This window comes from Lactuca virosa, chromosome 1, assembly GCF_052849685.1.
Source record: "Lactuca virosa cultivar CGN04683 chromosome 1, Lactuca_virosa_CGN04683_v6, whole genome shotgun sequence".
Classification (NCBI taxonomy): Eukaryota; Viridiplantae; Streptophyta; class Magnoliopsida; order Asterales; family Asteraceae; genus Lactuca; species Lactuca virosa.
This window is the reverse complement of record NC_136426.1, coordinates 289,995,196-290,001,987: the sequence shown is the minus strand read 5'-3', so window position 1 is coordinate 290,001,987 and position 6,792 is coordinate 289,995,196.

Sequence of the window (6,792 nt, the reverse complement as noted above, 5' to 3'; positions counted from 1 at the left end):
TTCCAATGATGCTCATTTCACAATCCCAAATCCTTACCGTAAATGTAATAATATCAAATTCTTGCCATTTACTTTAATCTGTTAGATTCTAAAATTATATGTAATGTTCCTTTTGTAATGACTATGCACAGAAGTCACAGAGACTTGGCAACAGGCATTACAAAGTATTCCAATGGAGATTAATTCCATGGAAATGAAGTCTCAAATTCAAAGTACATTCCTTTGAACATCCTTCTTGCATTAAGTTTTCTAATCTTACACAAATTTGAGAGTAACTTCCACCTATGGAAACATTTCCATATTCCCATTTTGACTCTTACTTCTGAACAAGAGTTACCTCTTTTCAGAATATGTCAATATGGTCCCTTTCCAAAATTTTACACCATACTTCCAAGTGTCCATGAGAAACCAATCTTAGGTAAACCTCATATTCTCCTCGATAATTGCTTGATCATTTCAGTCATATCCGGTTCTATTCTTTTTTCCCTCTTAATGCCCTAGGCATTTGTAAAATTTAGAATGGATAAATATTATAGCACATGCAATCGATCCTATATCCGAAGCATATCGGACATAATTCATGATGTCTTACATAAAGACATGATACTAGACCAGTATTTTGCTATAATATATATTTTTTTAATTTGCCATGTTTTCATAATTCGAAATATGAAGAGGGATGCCGTAATCATAATTGAATTTTGAGAACGCAATATATATATAATTTACTTATGTTGAACCATTCCAACTTAAAATCCATATATATCCTTGACTAAAGATGATTAAAATCTCAATCTAAGCTTTTAGAATTGAAATAAAGTATGAATTCCTCTCCCCTAATTATAGCAAAATAACTTTTTCAACCCCTGCAACTTTGCAAATTGAAACTTTTGTTTTATATAATTAACATTGCTAACTTGCAATGAAACATCTCAAAAATACGACCCAAAAATTTTTGATTAAATTTTACTAAAAACCATCTCACCAAATATCATACATACTAAAAATCATAACTGAGTAACTCAAAAGTCATGTAACTGTGTAAAAACAAATACTGTATCAACCATATCAAAATATCTGAACAAAACTCCCAGGAATAAACTGAAACTGTGGTGTGTGCCATGCCATCATCCCGAGCTCTTCCCTTTACTTGCGGAAGTACCTGAAACCAAAACTGAAAACTGTAAGCACAAAGCTTAGTGAGCTCCCCCAAACTACCACATACCATACAATAACATATAAGCAACTACTGGGCCTTGCCCACTACATCGGACCGAAGTCCGGAAACTGCATCGGACCGAAGTCTGGAAACTGCATCAGACCGAAGTCCGGAACTAACCAGGGCCTTGCCCTCTGCATCGGACCGAAGTCCGGAAACTGCATCGAACCGAAGTCCGGAACTAACCAGGGCCTTGCCCTTTGCATCGGACCGAAGTCCGGAAACTGCATCGGACCGAAGTCCGGAAACTGCATCGGACCGAAGTCCGGAACTAACCAGGGCCTTGCCCTCTGCATCGGACCGAAGTCCGGAAACTGCATCGGACCGAAGTCCGGAACTGACTGAACGTAGCATAGCATAATCACAACTACTGGCATAAACACATATACTGCATACTGCATCGGACCGAAGTCCGGAACACATAACACAAAATCATGCTTGAATCACAAAGACATCAAGCACACTGAACTATTACATCAGACCGATGTCTGGAACTACTGCTAACTAAACGGGCCGGCATTGTGACCATAGACCCGTTCCTACTGGAAGGAAACTCACCTCGTGAGGCTGACTGCTGAACTGCTGAATGAGAAATCCCTGACTACTGCTCCGGCTGCTTCCCGGCTATCTAGGGAAATAAAACAATAAATCAGAATACGGATCCTCCTATGGGTAAAATAACCCTTTTACCCCTGCTATGGCATGGGTCACAATGTGGCCCAAACCCTAAATTCCTTCTAAGTCCATTAATGGCCCCACTATAGGCCCACTAAAGGCCCAATTTTCTATATTAGGCCCAAAACCTTTTATTGGGCCTTACTCAAGCCCAATACTATCCTTGGACCCAAAGCAACTGAATTTTGATGGCCACTAAGGCCCAAAGACCCTAAGTCTAACACTTAGCCCACACCGAGGCCCAAACACTCGAAGTCCAAACTGGCAGTGTACGCGGGGCGTACACCAAGGTACGCTGCGCGTACTGGCTGCTGGCTTGAACGCGGCGTGTACCTCCTTGTACGCCCAGCATACAGCCCTGTTAAGCCAAAAATCCCATTAAGTGCTTAATAATCCGATCCAGAAGCTACAAATCCAGATCCTAAGCTTGTTCCACGTCTTAAGCCATAAAGTTGCTTACTTGATGGCTTACAAGTCTCATAAAGGCTCAAACTTCCATAAATAACATTCTACTTCCATGGACTTAGCTAGATCTCATGCATGGTTCCATATAAACTACAAAGGTTGCAACTTTATTGCTAGGAAGATGTTTCTGAGCCTTAAGGATGGCAATCCAAGCTCCACAACCGACTTACAAGATCAAGACTCAACCTTTGGACCTAAAAAAGTCCAAACTTCCATAACCTAGATCTAGAAGGAAAGAAGAAGAAAGTTCAGAACTTTATACCTTCCTTTGCTGACAAAGAATGAGTCTAGACCAGATCTCTGAGCTCAAGCACCTTCTCCAACTTTTGCTTTCCTTCTTTACCACTTCTTTCTCACTAAAACTCTCACAAAGAGCAAAATCACACAAAGAGAGGGTAAGAACGAGTTAGGGTTTTCTTGTGGGTGAGGAGGCTAATGAGAAACCAGGGAGGGAGGCTATAATGGGGTTTATATAGCTCTGAAACCCCGAAATTAGGGTTTAGTGTCTGACCGCGTACGCTGGGCGTACCTTATGGTACGCTGCGCGTACGCCTCCACAACCCGCGCATCCAATGCCACTACGCCCCGCGTACAACGGGTTACACCCCGCGTACGGCTTATGGGCAGCCTACAACTCGGCCCAAAAGTCTAAAGGTCCAAACCAAGATGTAAATTTCAAACATAGCCCAACTATTCACTTAAGAAAAAAATTAATTAATTAATACCTCGAAAGACGATCGTTACATGCAATATTTACCAGAATTGATTATGCTCCTACTAGCATAATAATTATTACTTTTCAAGCATAATACTTTTGCTCCCACTAGCTCTGACATGTACTCAGAAAGCAGCTGGACTTCTAGAAATCAATACATTATTGACTTTCATACCAAAGTTCAGATTTCTGATACGAGATGCTTTGATAAGACCTTATCTAGGCTTCTCAAACTCATATACCTTTACTTAGATAGCTCACATATGTGTGTAAGCAATTATGAAAAGGGATGTCGTAATCATAATGTTTAGACCTTTTTCCATTCTCACAATTCGAACCATGAAGAGGGATGCCGTAATCATGAATGAATTTTGAGAGTGCAAATACCACAACTGCTATCTCCTTAAAATCTACTTAGTGAAAGCGTTTCCTCACCATCATTTTCATGAATCAAAGAGAAACCTTATAAAAATTAGATTTTATTGTGTATGTGTTAGTGACAAACCCAAACTCATATGGACTGAACTTGTTCAATCTTAATTTCTTGCCATCTGGTAGCACAAGGGGCTACCATTGCTTCCAAGTTGTCATGCACACAATTGAGAACTCATAGAACTCACATACATAGTCAACTTTAACCGGAATGGGCACTAAAACAAGAATTATGTCAGCATGATAGATTACAAACCTCAAGTCGTGTGCTAATGATAAACTACAAGTTTTATCCTTGATTAGTTCTTGAGACTTTCAAGACCTTTAAGTCTCCCACTGTCCTCTTGACATATAAGAATCTCTTGCCAAGAACCATTCCTTGACAAAAAAATATTCAAGAGATAGTGTTGTTATACGAAAGGAGGGCGGTCAATACTCGCATGGTAACTGTTGTTATACGAAAATTCCGCTAACGGAAGATACGTATCCCAACTGCCACCGAAATCTAGAACACATGCCCGGAGCTTGTCCTCGAGTGTCTGAATCGTCCTCTCGCTCTGCCCGTCCGTCTGAGGGTGGAAAGCGGTGCTGAAATGGAGACGAGTCCCCATCTCGTCGTGAAACCGCTTCCAGAATCTGGAAGTAAAACAGACGTCTCGGTCTGACACCACTGAAACAGGCACTCCATGCCGTGCCACAACCTCTCTCACATAAACATCGGCTAGCTTCTCCGCCGATATGCTCTCCTGGATCGGTATAAAATGAGCACTCTTCGTCAACCGATCCACAATGACCCAAATCGAATCCACTCCACGTGCGGTCCTGGGAAGCTTAGTGATGAAATCCATGGTGATGTCTTCCCATTTCCACACTGGAATGTCTAATGGTTGCATCTTGCCGTGAGGCCTCTGGTGCTCTGCCTTGACCTTCCTGCAGGTCAGGCACCTCTCCACATACCAGGCGACATCCCGCTTCATGCAGGGCCACCAATAATAAGGTCGAAGATCTCTATACATCTTCGTCGCCCCTGGATGGATGAAAAATCGAGACTTGTGAGCCTCATCCATCAGTAACTGTCGTACTCCTCCCTAGTAAAGCACCCAAACTCTCCCATGAAGGGTCAATAATCCTCGACTGTCATAGTCGAAGGAAGCTACTCGTCCCACAATCCTCTCACACTTCTGCCTCTCCTCCTTGAGGCCCTCGACCTGTGTCTCTCTGATCTGCTCCAACAATGGAGTAATCACTGTCATCCTCAGACATATATCCCTGATCGGGGCTGCTGCCGCCTTGCGGCTCAGGGCGTCGGCCACCACATTGGCCTTCCCTGGGTGATAAAGGATCTCACAATCGTAATCCTTCAACACATCTAACCATCGCCTCTGCCTCATGTTCAGATTCGGCTGATCCATAAGGTACCTCAAACTCTTGTGATCCGTGTAGATGGTACAACGGACCCCATAGAGGTAATGTCTCCAAATCTTGAGGGCGAACACCACTGCCCCCAACTCTAAATCATGTGTAGGATAGTTAGCCTCGTGAGGCTTCAACTGTCTCGAGGCGTAAGCTATCACACGTCCTCGCTGCATCAGCGCTGCTCCCATACCTGTGATCGAAGCATCACAGTAGACTACGAAATCCTCTACTCCCTCTGGCAGGGTAAGAATCGGTGCCTCGCACAATCTCTGTCTAAGGGTCTCGAATGCTGCCTGCTGCTCAGGCCCCCATCGAAACGCCACCGACTTCTTAGTCAGTCGGGTGAGCGGTACAGCTATCTTGGAGAAATCCTGGATGAATCTCCTGTAGTACCCTGCCAATCCTAGGAAGCTCCGAATCTCATATGGAGACTTCGGGACCTCCCACTGCATCACGGCCTCTATCTTGGCCAGATCTACCAGAATACCCTTCTGGTTGACGAGGTGACCAAGGAACTGCACCTCGCGCAACCAGAACTCGCACTTGGAGAACTTCGCAAAAAGTCTCTCCCTCCTCAAAGTCTCTAGCACCTCCCTCAGGTGCTCCTCGTGCTACTCCTGAGTCTTGGAATAAACCAAGATGTCATCAATGAACACTATCACAGACCGATCCAGCATCGGTCTGCATACGCGGTTCATGAGGTCCATGAACGCGGCTGGAGCGTTGGTGAGCCCGAACGGCATCACCACAAACTCATAATGACCATAGCGGGTCCTGAAAGCAGTCTTCTGCACATCCTCGTCTCTGACTTGCATCTGATGATACCCGGAGCGTAAATCGATCTTGGAAAACCAAGACGCTCCCTGTAGCTGATGAAACAAATCATCTATCCTCGGTTGTGGGTAACGGTTCTTCACCGTTACCTTATTTAACTCCCGGTAATCTATACACATACGGTGCGACCCGTCCTTCTTCTTTACAAACAAAATTGGCGCTCCCCAGGGCGAACTGCTCGGCCTGATAAAACCCTTGTCTAGCAGCTCTTGCAGCTGCGTAGACAACTCCTGCATCTCTGGGGGAGCCAACCAATACGGTGCCTTGGCTATCGGAGTCGCACCAGGGATCAGGTCAATCCTGAACTCGACCTGTCTCTCGGGAGGTATTCCAGGCAAATCCTCTGGAAATACATCCGGGTAGTCTCGCACTACCGGAACATCATCAACTGTCGTCTTGCCCTACTCCCGGGCATCTAAAACATAGGCAATATAACTGGCGCAACCCTGCTGGAAGTAGCGCCTCACTCTCGCTGCTGAACACAGAACTGGTCCGCGTTGTGGCTTCTCGCCCTGAATCACTAACTCTCCCCCACTGGGAGTGCGAACCCTCACTAACTGTAGCTCACAATCTATCACCGCCCCATTGGGGCTCATCCAATCCATGCCTACTATGACCTTATTGCCTCGCAGGGGAATAGGGACCAAGTCTACCGGAAACTGCTCACCGAATAATTGAAGGGAACATCCTCTGTGTACTCTCGCAACCCTGACGGTCCTGTCAGCTGCTATCTCAACCTCAAGCGGACAATCTAGCTCCCCAGGAGCCCTGCTAAACCTCTTGCTAAGTGCAAGAGAGACGAATGATCGGGTAGCCCCCGAATCAAACAATATTGTGGCTGATATGCCGTTCACTGAGAACGACCCTATACAAAACATATAACCATAAGAAACAATCAACACTAAATGCAGAGATAAGGGAAAAATACATACCCGTCACCACATCAGGAGTCGCTCGCGCCTCCTCTGCTGTCAACTGAAAAGCCCTACTCTTCGCCACCGGCGTCTCAACTCGGCCCTGACGGCCATCTGTAATC